Source organism: Clupea harengus, chromosome 23, assembly GCF_900700415.2.
Source record: "Clupea harengus chromosome 23, Ch_v2.0.2, whole genome shotgun sequence".
NCBI classification, from domain to species: domain Eukaryota; kingdom Metazoa; phylum Chordata; class Actinopteri; order Clupeiformes; family Clupeidae; genus Clupea; species Clupea harengus.
Genome location: NC_045174.1, coordinates 11,019,406 through 11,032,274, shown reverse-complemented (window position 1 = coordinate 11,032,274; position 12,869 = coordinate 11,019,406). Strand labels below are relative to the sequence as shown.

The 12,869-nt window shown below is 45.0% G+C and overlaps 1 protein-coding gene across 1 annotated transcript in view; it reads right to left on the bottom strand.

Moving 5' to 3' along the window:
- Positions 1 to 2,326, bottom strand: part of rhbdf1b (rhomboid 5 homolog 1b (Drosophila)) — a 38,046-nt gene extending 35,720 nt beyond the window's left edge. Inside the window, exon 1 of the mRNA XM_012838883.3 lies at positions 1,661 to 2,326. The gene's annotated coding sequence lies outside the window, so the exon portion shown is untranslated. The remainder of the gene's footprint in view (positions 1 to 1,660) is intronic.
- Positions 2,327 to 12,869: the final 10,543 nt, after the last annotated feature.

The following is a 12,869-nucleotide window of genomic DNA, read 5'->3' as shown; positions in this document are numbered from 1 at the left end:
ATATCACTATCAAAGATGTCTCCTTTTTAAACTCCTCTGTGATGTTATAGATTAGATAAAGCCCCCTTTGTTTAAAACAAACACAAACATACTGTGTTACATGATCCACTGACTAGTTTTTTCATGAAGAAAAAAGTCAACCAGGATGTGACGTATCTGAGAACGTTGTGTTTCCATCAGATTCCATCCTGCCTGTGTGACACCATCCACACAGGAACTGACTCTCCACACAGATCGGCTGACTGTATGACTCAACCCTGACCCACGATCGCAGCTAAGACATCTCTCCTCCACCAGCCTCCACCAGGTGCCATTCTGAATCCAAAGTCACACTGTCCACATTGTCTCTTCTTGCCTCCACTTGACTTGTACTCTACTCACAAACCACCACAACACTGACAGTTCCTACTCCGAAAGGTGCCTGGCCATCTGACTGAATTGGTTAGAATTACAGCCTCATAGCCTAATAGTATTTATAGTCTTTATAGGCCTAATCAAGCCACAGTACAGAATCGCCAATTTCAGTCCATTTCAGCTGCCTTGAACTTACTATTTCATATAATTGACAATTTCAAAAGTAAAGAATCTAAAAACAATTGCCCTACTATACGTACTCCTATACGTACAGTGTACAGATGCAATTGACTACGGACACATCTGAGGACATAGATGTTCCAGATATTATTGCTTGCACTTACCAGCACACAGTGTGATAGCGTGTAAGGACATGAAACTTAAACACCAATGCATCTTCAGAGACTGACCTAGACCCAAACTATGAGGTCATCGATATGACGCCAGGCCAAAGGTAGCACCACTGACTCAGGGGCTGAAGAATGAATATTGTAGAAACTATCTCGGCAATGGTGGTAAACTACAACAGGAGTTCATGCTAATTGGGCTGATAAGTCCAGACTGTTAGTGCAGTGAATTATTTCCACCTTCCACTCGATGGCCGTGTTGGCCATATCCCCTCAACAAATTTCCTTTTGTTTCTCTATTTGTTGTTACAATGAACTTATTCCTGTTGAGAACCTAAAAAAAACAAGCCATATTTTATGTAACCCACACAGTACTCCAAGTCAAGTAAATTGTTAGATGCATGGCACATGGCCATACGTGGGACCATTTTAGAAATGAATGAGCACATTATGGACATTTTACAAGATGGTGAAATATCATTGTATGAAGGGTGTGTCACTGCCAGCCACTCAGACAATTCAAGAAAGCAGCGGTTGTTCTTGAACGGGAAAGCCCCGCTGGTAGAAGATATGAAAATTGCCCGCTCCTATTAATCAATAATGAGGAGAATGCAGCGCGAGGAGGTTCACCACAGCAGAGTTTATCCATCAGTGTGGTTATCACGAGAAAGCCTGTGGGTGGCATTCTATGTCTGATATACATACATTTTATGAACGCATTTCTAACATATATCCCCCGGTGCTCGTAAAGGTATCAGAGTGAGTAGCGTCAAAATTGCTGCTACCGTAGGCGGTATTTCAAATCGTTTAGAAACTGGATAAACATACTGGCCGTTAGTCCCACTAAGAGATTCAACATATTACCGAAATCACATATCAAAAGGTGAAATTGGTGTTATTCATGTAATGGTAGAAACATTGAAGGCAAAGTGTGCGCTGTAGTCTGTGGGAATTCTTACCTTACTAAGGAATTTCAGGACTGCAGCCACAGGGTCCGTGCATCAACCAGTAGCATATGAATAGACTGTCTTTCCTTCAGATGACACAATGTCAGTTATGTCACTTCATAACTCCACCACGCGTCTGAAAGATAAAGGATGGAAAATATGCATAAAATATCCTTGGAATAGCCACCTTTCCTAAACTGTTCGCTGCAGCTTGTTTTACGCGCTCAATCGCGAGGTGGAATAACAGGTTCAGTAGATAGGATATTTTCCTTAGCGCTTTCCGCTTTCCCGTAGCGACCGGTATATTCCCACAGAGTAGCCCCGTATAGGTCGGCGAGTTTCAGTCGGTCTGTAGTTCAGTTTCTCCGTCTAAATACGCCTACGCGCGAGAATGACAAAGTGTGGGAGGCAACGTCGAAGCGGCTGTCAGACGTCACGACCCAATCGGCTGCTTTCATAGGCGTCGGCTGGCAAGCTTTCATTCATATCCACTTGTTCCAATTCCGAGAGCGGTGTCTGTCAACCTCTGGAAAAAAGAAAACACAGTTGACTCAGCGACCGGTCATGGCGCAGAAAAGATGTTTCTAAGTTTAATGTGGACTCACCAAAAGAAACGGAAATAAGTTATTCAGTCAATAGCTCATCTCCTCTTCAAGGAAAAAGCAAGCAGATGTAATGTGTAGAGGCACCTCTATGTTTTAAAAGGCACTATGCATCGTGCCCTATGCAAAAGGTAGCCTAAATTGTTAACTTTAGTGCACAGACCCTCACCTAACTCAGGATTCAAAGAGGGCCTCCCAAATAAAATGTTCTACCAATTTAGTTTTTTTCAGATAGCTAATGGAGAGCCTTGATCCATCCATCTACATATGTCCCTCTGCTTCCACTTCGTAGCTGACCAACTCAGACTAATCAAGCAGCCAGCCTCCACTTAGACTCCTGCATATCTGAAAAGATGTCCTAATGGTTTTTACGCAACCTCGGCATCAAAAAAAATATGGAGCACGCAGTGCGAGGACCACCATCGTATTTGTCCACAGTGTAAAGTCACACAAGATAGAATAATCCCTTCATGCCAGATGGAGTCGAGTGTGGTGGAGAAATGCCAGCCTCTGTTACATCTATAGAGTCACATTTAGAGTTCCATTTTTCCCTCATCATGTTTATTTATGGGGCATATCGTGTACACTGACTGCAGTGACACAGATGAGATTGGAGATTAAGCAGCCAACAGACACGTTTCTCTTAGCACCGAGGTCCAAACAGATGGGGAAAATCAGTGCCTCGTACAGGATGGAGAGTCGAAGTTAAAGGGTAGTGCGAGACTCAGGTGTGCCCTGCATGGTAGGTCGTGGAATAGGCACCTTAAACGCCACAGTTTAGACCAGAGTATGAATAACCATCGAGGGAACATGGAAAAAAAATCAGCTGGGCACAGTAACCGTGGCAACAGTAATGGGATTTGTGGCCAGGGACAATGAAGTGAGTGAGGGGACTGTGGCATAAATCTCTAGTTACAGGAAGAAAGGGGCGTTTGTCCGTCAAGAAGTCACTCACCACGAGCCCCGAATGGGGTGACACTGTGAATGTAACAAACAAAGACACAAACAGGAAGGCAGAGGAAGGACAGCATTTGATAGAGTACAACCCAAAGTCTGCCCACGTGAGGAAATGTAGGCGCCTCACGGAGTAACATCTGCCTCGATCTGCCGCACTTAATGTTGCATTTCTACATGACCTAATCTCAAATAAAGAAGGGGCGTTCATCGAGGAGAGAGCATTTTGGTTTGCATGAGGCAGCAATACAAAACAGGCCAGAGTTCTTTGGTTCCTGTAAAGGTTCTGCTCCCGTGTGTAGAGGAGGATGAAGAGACAGGGATCTGCCCGAGGACGTCCCGCTCTCCTTCCTGCAAATCAGAAACATTCCTCCTGCAGGACACAAACTTCCGGCAGGGATTTTCCATTGCCAAACCCAGAACCTTTTTTTCAGGAGGTACCAAGGGAAAGGTGACATTTCCATTCCTTTGTCACTGCAGCAGTATCTTTAGGAACCACTTTTGAATCGATGTGAATGGGGAAGCAATGTGGGACACTCACAATGTTCATAATGACAGATTATGGATGGTGTTGCAACTTGTATCTGAAAATGACACTTGTTACTGTGTGGAAGAAAAGATCTTATATCTATCATTTTTAGATAGAGCTCCTTTCCACTCAGATTTATATCAAGGTTTGTTTTCTATTCCTATCTATAGAGGGAAAAGTTAAGAGTGTGGATTCTTCCAGTAACTGCTGATAAGCTCTGTAATTTCACCCATGGAACAGTTCAAACAGCAGCATGAAAACAGAGTCCACTGCCTCGATCAGTTCCACTCACTTTCAAAGGCAAGGCCAGTGGCAATAGGGTTATTGCAGTTACTCTGTGTCCTACAGCCTCACTGCCCAGACAGTAGAGAGTGGGGAGGTTTGATGGCAGACCCCAGTATGAATGTGTGGTAAAAGAAAACCATTCAGTGAAAGGAGAGAAAATGCCCGATGTCTGTAAAATGCCAGATTATGTGAGAACACAAATTATAATACAGACAGAGATTCAGATCCAGTCGTCACTTAATTAATCAGTAGGTTTGTGTGGAGTTGACATGGATTTAAAGCTATATCGTGACAAAGGAAATCAGAAAGTATAAAGAGTATGCATATCGAGAGAGAGAGCAAGAGAAAGAGAGAGAAAGAGAGAGCGAGAGAAAGAGAGAGAGGATGGGATGAAGGATGCCAGTGGCTCGATGGCCATGTGGAAGGCATTAAGACTATGACCTGAGTTTAACCCTCTCTTATCCTCTTAACTCTCCCGTTACAGCTTCACCAAGTGGCCCACAGGATGCGCTGCATGTTCCATGTGATTACCTATATCTATGATCATATCATGTGCTACGAAGGCAACCATATCATGTGCTGACTCAGACAACTGATTAGGTCAGCATTGCTGTGTCGTGTATGTGTCTTGACCTATAATTGTGAATATAGTATGATAATTTAGCATAACATCTATGCCAAGCTTTGTTACTTAAGACGATTTGGCTGTTAACATAAGAATTATGAAATTTGTGGTTTGCGCAGAGCAATCTTTTTAAAAAGTGTGGGTGTTAGCAGGGACTTGTGAGCCTTAGGGGTAAATGCATGCAGCACCATGTCATTATTTTATTTGGCAGCTCATTCATTCATTCAAAGTAATATTCAAAAACGGATTCCTGATAGCATCTTCTTTTTTTAAATGTTTATGTTGCATTGATTAATGCAGCAACATCCCCTACAACCAAACACATGCTTGTGGAAGGAAGTGATTGTTTTTCTCTTTCCCGGACAATGCCTGTTTTTCCTAGATAATAGTCAACATCCCTCCATGTTGGAGTCTGGAACAATACCTGGAACAGCAGCGTGTTAGGAGAGAAGGATGATGGGGGTTTTTTTTCGGGAAAAATCTACTACGCTCTCCAGAAAGTCATCTGACACAGTTGCTTACTGAAAATAGCATGCACCGCTGGGGAAATATCTTTCTCAGATAGAACTCCCCGGTTGTCTTCCTTTGCAAATGAAAATACCAACTAGTGCAGAACAGTAAGCAACAACCCCTTCCACAGAAAGGAACACCTGGCTGCAGTTTATTACACTACGTAACAAAACAAAAAAAGTGTGTGATGATCATTTTCTGGTCTCCTATACTCAGTATTACTTCCATGTCATTGCATTACCATCCTAAAACCACCATGAAATGCCGTATTGAAATAGAGCCCCGAGTGGCTACTCAGACACCGGAGCGGGACAGAGTGACTTCATGGTAATTAATAGCCATGTAAGAGCACCGGGCCTTACAGGGCCCCTGGGCCGCGTGTGTGCATACATGAGTGGGTCCTGTTTACTGATTCAGAGGCTGGTTGCCGACTGGCTGGAACACGACGGTACCCTGGGGACACGTCCAACTGGGGGCAGGGGGGGGATTAAGAGCCGGACCTGGTGTGTGCAAGCATACAGCGGGTCCTAGTTAGAGACTTTAGACTTAGAAATCAGTGACCAGTAAGTCTGAAAACTGAATGCCGGCGGCTCGAGGAATGTTTAACGGCACACAGGGCTGAGAGGGGAAGCAAACGAAAATGGCCATCTGGTGAAGGCATGTGAAGGAGCGTGCCTGCTTTTTTCTGTTTGCATGATGTCTGAGGTTTTGTGTGCGATGTATTTGTGAGGTATCTGGGGTCTGTATGTTGAGAGAAGGTTTTTTCGTTGAACGGTAAACTCTTACCAATCTGTGTTTTATATTTCTCATAAGACGCTCTCCTGAGTCTCAATATTGCGACTTCATGTATCCTCTGGTCTTATATAGAGGAGTAAAGTAAGCAAGGAAGATATGGACAGGGAGAGAGAGGAAGGGAAGCAGAGATGGAGGAGGTGGGAGGAGGAGGTGGGGGGTGGTTGGTGGTGGGGAAGAGTGAACTCTCCGCTCTCCTGTCAGAAGAAGTTCCCGTGGACGTCTGTGATGCAGAGCAGTGGCGGTGCCAGGACTCACACTGAGACAACAGGCCTCTAATCCCTCATCCAGCCCTCCTCTGTCCATCCCTCCCTCTCTCCCTCTACCTCTCTTTCACTTCACCCCCCACCAGCTAGAAGGGACACAGATCTGGCTTCTGTTGCCTGCTACCGAAGCAGTATCCTTGAGTGATAGTCCCGATGCTCTAAATGTATTGTTGTAAAAACAAACAATACAAAATCCCTGTTTAAAGCAAGAACGCCTTCTAATTGTGACTCGAATATTTGATTTTGGTGTCAGGCACTAGGTAAATGTAGCACAGACTATGTGTAGGAGTCCTCTTACGTAGCAGCCATTTATAGCCTTTTAGTTCTGCTTTAGTCCTACTCAATTGTGGGTCACACAAGCAAAAAGAGACTGCCTGAAGGGCCAGAAATGAGATCATTTTAAAGGGCACACCAGCAGTTTGTTGAGTTTCCCATGAGCCTCCAGGGACCTGTGGGGAAACCTGTGGGCTACAGGTGTGAAATCAGGACAGGAAGTGTTTATCAGCGCGCACCACAGGACCATAAACCCCTGGGGCACCTAGGGTCAAACTGAGGGACTTCTCAGAAGCAACTGCTGATGACTCTCTCTCTCTCTTTCTACTCTCTCTCTCTCTCTCTCTCTCTCACTCTCTCTCTCTCTCACTCTCCCTCTCTCTCTCTCTATATCACTCCCTCTCTCTCTCTCTCTCTCTCTCTCTTTCTACTCTTCCTGAGGGAGAAGGCTGAGAAAAGCTGAGCCAAATTGGCTAATATCAATATCCCTGTCTCTCTCGTTCCTTTTCTCCTACCCTCTTTCTGTCTTTATTTGTTCCTGCAGGGGAAAGGCTGAGAAAAACATCAGTGCGAATGGCAATGAATCCCATTAGTACTGTACGGAGCTGACTCTAGAGAGTTCACTGTTCATATCTCCCTCTCACACAAGCACTGACATGAGATCAGAGGAAGTTCTGTTTTTTAACATCAAAGCGCTTACACTGTGCTCCCTTGGACCTGCCCTGGCACACACAATAGCCAAATAACTGGAGAGATGTAATTGTGTCGAAAGTCTCAAAGGAGAGGGCATGTTCTCTTACAACGTGCATTGCATGCAGGATACGCTCTCAGTTCAAGAATTACATTGTTGGTCAGCAGGGCTATTTCAAGAACCAATACATGCAGAATAGATAGTCATTGACTTTTGACCTCATAGACTGGAGCCATTTGACCCTTGCTGCTCTCTTGAAAGGATGAGTGATGGAGTATTGCTTTCGTGAGGTCATGTCCTATTGAGAATGCCAGCGAAGCACGATCTGAGAGCGAGGTCTATTCTCTTAGCTCAGGTAGAGACATTACAAGCTGACAGACAAATGGATAGTCCCATCAAAGGGTTGTATATCGCCTCTACATTCTCATATTGAATGCGACACAACATGCTACATCAAAAACAAGAGACCTGTCAGGCTAAACAAAACAAAAAAAGAATTGCAGTGTTTAGGCTGTCAACTCCTGAACTGGAACAAGCTGGGTTTGCCCTGCTATATGATAGAGTAAGAATCTCAGGAGTTATGATACAAAATGCCTTAGGAAGAAATCTAAAACACATGACCGCCACAATTTATGCAGAACTGTAAAACACGAAGCTCTTCAGTGTTGGCCCTGATCATAATCACTGGCTTATTAAGTTTCACGCTTCCAGCCCCAAAATGCATCTCTGTAATGTGAGGGAAAACATGATATGATACCCTTTCAGATCAAACCCCAAAACAACATTCACAGCATTCCAAAACAACACGTTTCTGTTGGTGGGCAGAATGTCTGTGAAGCAACAAAAGAGTGGGAGGTAAGTACGAAGGGATCCGGAGTTGGAGAGGGCCGTGCACATCTTTCCAAACAGTGACAAAGCGAGTACGAAGGGTTTAGGAAAACCCAATCCATGGAGATGAAATATGGAACAGGCTGTGACAGTCCGACATGCTTTGAGTTATGGGCAGTGGACTGACATACGTGAACCGAGGCGAGGCCCGGGGGAGAGGGGTGGACAGGCTAAGCGCCGGTTCCCCAGGGAGGTTCATCTGTGTCCGTCTGCCTCGGTGCTTAACCCAAAGATCCTGACAATTCTATCCCCGCTAAATCATGCCCAGGCTGTTCCCCTGAGGAGCCGTAGTAGGTGTAAATTTGAGAATTCTGTGCACATTTTTTTGTTTTATCTAAAATATTTCAGTAGTGAGTGCATCTTTGAAAAGCCTCTACATGCATTATACAACTAAAACATTTCAATATGCGATCATTAAAACTTTTCATGTTTCTTGGAGTGTTGTACATCAAGCATAGTGGGTATTTTGGTGCTAGTTCTATTTGAATATGCATTTGAAGATTAATTTATTCTTTTGCCCACAGTAATTCCCACCAGGGACAAAAAAAAAACATTAATTTTTTTAAGCATGCACAAATTCAGATCCAAACATCAGTTACACCACAGGGAGCTAAATAAAATCTGATGTTTTGTACACGATAATAATTCCATCAAGGCCTTAAATTATATTAAACAGGATATACACATGGAGCACAGCGGTAGAATAATATTATCCAAGATATTAAAACGTTATGGTCCCTATGTGAGCGTGGTGAAGGTCTCCTACTGGCACTGCAGTATAATTAGCTTCAGCTGGACTCTGGGCTTGTGTGGGAGATTGAGAGAGTCTATATATGTGAGTATGACCAAAGATGTGACCCGTCTGTCATCGCGTGTTCTTGCGCCTGCACGCTGGATACACCTTAGCCAGTTCTAATGGATTTGGCTCCCTGCTCCTCCTCCTCCCCCTCCGAAAACCACTTTCATGTGCCCGGCCACGCTAAGATGGGCCCGTGACCGTGTTCCCTTCTACTCCATTTTCTAGAGGTGTAATATCAAACTTTGAAGGGGCCAAGCGAGTCAGTGGTCAAAGTTGCTCTTCAAAGGGGGCCATAGCGAGGTGGCAGGTACTACAAGTCCAGGTGCACAAATGACCTACAGAACCTGAGAGCATTCCAGAAGGTCGGACAGAGATCTGCTGTTTGTCAATGTATTTGGTCATTTAGGGACATGTGGCAACATAATGGATGATGGATAGGAAGTGGATAAAAATTGATCCAAATGTTCTTCAGCTCAATTCTTACATGGTGATAAAACCCTTCACATGGTTTTAATGTTATAGAGAACCAATATGACTCTTTTTCTTTTTTCATTTTGGCCTCCCAGTCTTATGTTTGCTATCACTATCATAACACCCAAGGACATATTCAGCAGGGACACGTTGTGAAAAACGAATTCAGAGGGGAGAGGACATATCTTATTATATCATATCTTATCCTATCCAACATTTGCCAAAGTATTAGCTTGGCACAAACCATTACATGTGACATACTGAACACATCATTTTATTGACATATTGCTGCTATATGTAACCCCAAAGTACACAGGCCTAATGCCTCTGACGCCCAGTAGGATCAGTGTCTGATTCTCACCTTGTACTCGCCGCATGCCTTGTCCTCCTCTCTCCCTGTGCCTCCGTGGTGGGCAGCCAAGTCAGAGTGGGCACCATGTGTGGGCTGGCATGGTGCAGCAGGTTCTGTGCCAGTAGCTAGATGCCCATGGATACCACGCAGAGAATGGGCATCTGACCGGATAATCGCTTACTGTCCAGACTGTTATGCAAGTTAGCAGTTTTTGGAACTGGCCAGGCTGTTCAGGGCTCATCCAGTCCAACTTTAAAACAAGCCGTTGCATGATGTCATACTAAATAAAACTCTGGTGAAATGCTTTCAGATAGAACGCTCCTAAATAAGAGCTGTGTAACTAATTATTATTAGTGTTATAAATCCTCAGTCTCTACACCACAATCATATAAGACTATCTACCTAGGATATGCATTGTGGTCTACTGGAAGCTTTACTCAAACACAGGTTCATTTACCGTATGAAAAATACTCTAGATCTGCTAAACGTTGTACTTCCATGACAGAGAATGCTTTGTATCCGTGTTTTTTATCTTCAGAACCAGATCCCCCCGATAGTTGAGATTACCACCAGTCACCAATGTCAGTCTCATATATATTTCCCCACTAGAGGAAAGCCAAAATCCCACCAAAACAACTAGGAAGGGAGAGGCATCAGCTGTTTAAAATGTTTTTTTTCTCACAGCCCCTGTCCAAACAACATTAAAATGTCAGCGGGATGTTTTGAACCTGACCAACACATGTTACAGAGAGAAGGCTGTGCCAAGGCTGGGCCAGGCTAGGGTCAGGGGTCAGTCCCAGATCAAGAAGTTACATTAGAAATGAAAGAAAGGCAGACGGATAAATCTGCCTCAGCACATCAACAAGTTCAGCTCTTGCTCCCCTCCCTGGAGTGAGCAGGGCACTTTGCTAGCCGGCCGATGATTTAAACATGCACTCGTTTTTTCCCATCCCTCCCTGTACCTCTCTTCCTCTCATCCACACACCCTCTCTCTCTTTCTCTCTCTCTCTCACTCTTCTACATCATCTCTCTTTCTTATTCACTCTGTAGCTCATTTTCCCTCTCCTCTCTCTCTGCATCCCTTTCTCCTTCACTCCCTCACACCTCTCTCTCTCCTTCTACCTCTCCTCTCTCTCTGCAACCCTTTCTCCTTCACTCCCTTAGACCTCCCTCTCTCCTTCCCTCTCCTCAAACTCATCTGGCAGCTCTCTCTCTCTCTCTATCTCTCTCTCTCTCTCTCTCTCTCTCTCTCTCTCTCTCTCTCTCTCTCTCTCTCTCTCTCACTCGTACTCACCGCAACCACTTCAAAGGCTCACTGGTTTCTCCCAGCAGACCTCAGTGTAGGAAGCAGTTTTGGCAGAGCTTCAGAGGAGCCGGGGTCGACCAGGCGAGCTGTGGGGTGGGGTGTGGTGGGGGGGCTGGGGGGGGGTACGGCAGCTCTCTCCCCCACCAGCCCCAGTGCTGTGATGAGGCCCTGGGGCCGAGAGTGGAGGGGCACGAAGAGGCGCAGGAGCACGCGTCCGTCTGGCCCTGATGACAAGACCATACTGCAGACACCACCGGCAGGCCGTGGCCCAGCGACTGGGTCTGCACCAGGCCTCCAAAGAAACACATGGCTGAGAAAAAGAGGAAGAGAAAAAATGATCGACAATCAAAAACATGATCTCTCCAGTTTACCCTTTCACACATTTAATCTTTCCCTTCATGCTCCCCCACACAGAGAAACAGAGAACCACATACACAAACCCCTAAAGCCCTCTAGCCCGACAGCATGAGAAAGTTCAGGCAAGACGGAAAAGCTTCCCATGGATGATGCCGGGCACAGCCAGGCCCGACCACCGGAGTGCAATACAGTAAACCATCAGAAACAAGAGCGACCTCTATCCCCCCGGGGGGCCTGCAGGGGAAGAGATGAGGAGCGCCGCCAATAGTAGTATCTAAATCGCAGAGCAGACTGTATATCTGTTGCCTTTCCGCCACTGTCACACAACACACAGGGTGAAGTATTTACTGTTCAGCAAACCTGCATGCTTATCTGACCTGCCTGGGTTGGAAAAGGCAGGTGCCAATCGTGAATCTCTCCCCCTGGATCCTGTGGTTCAAATGAAATACACCAGATGATGGAAAGATTTATAGGTGTACCGTGTGGAGAGCACACACTAACCCAAAGCAAGCATCCAAATAAGATGTATGCAACATTTCTAACGGACAGCTTTCAGTTTACTGACGGGGATGCACTGCAGCGTAATGTTTTACTGTGAATAATTTCAGTTTTATGGCTTCATTCAAAAGCACAATGATTCGTTAGGGCTTTGGTTATCATCCAAGAGTTTTATTATATATGTGATTTTAGCTCATTATATAACCATACTCTACACAAGCACACTCATCCGCATGCCACTTATCTGTTTGTATGGCTGTGTAACTGATGTAATGAGTGCAGGATGGATTTGAAAGATTTATCACACTTGACTAATTACGGCAGACTTTAGCTCATTCTAATGAGCTGGTCTAGATGATGAAACACCTTTTGCATACATTTTGCCTGCATACATTTGTAGTGACTGATTATTGCACTAATGTGACGTGACAGAGCGTGCAGCATACAAATTAGTAATGTGCTTCACATGAACTAAAACCTCTTACATTTCATTTGCATCCGGGTGAATGGCTGGGAGGTTGGATTTTCCCAGAAGTTTGAAGACGTTGAACAGCTATCTACAGATAATGTTCATGTTGCTCTTACTGTTATCTAAAACCTACAACAAACACACAGTCAAGTGAAAAGTTTATGGAGACACGAACACACACACACACAACACACACACACACACACACACACACACACACACACAGACACACATGCACACAAGTGCGCACACACACCAAGCTCTTTCCAAGGCAGGCTTCCTCTGTACTGAACCACTGGTCCTGTCTGTTTCTCTCTTTCTCTGTCGCTCTCCGGTGTTTCACTGGCCATGTGGGCTCTGTGCTACGTGCAGGAAATTCAAAGAGCCCTTCCTCTTTGAGTGTCCTGATTACAATGCATGGCCAAACACAAATGGGCTTTTATTGCAATCAGAGAAGAGGAAAAGAGAGATGGGAAAACATGGGAGGAAATGCCTCAGAGCAAAGCAACACCACCCTCACGCAATGACAAAACGAGAGTGCCATCACAGTCCAC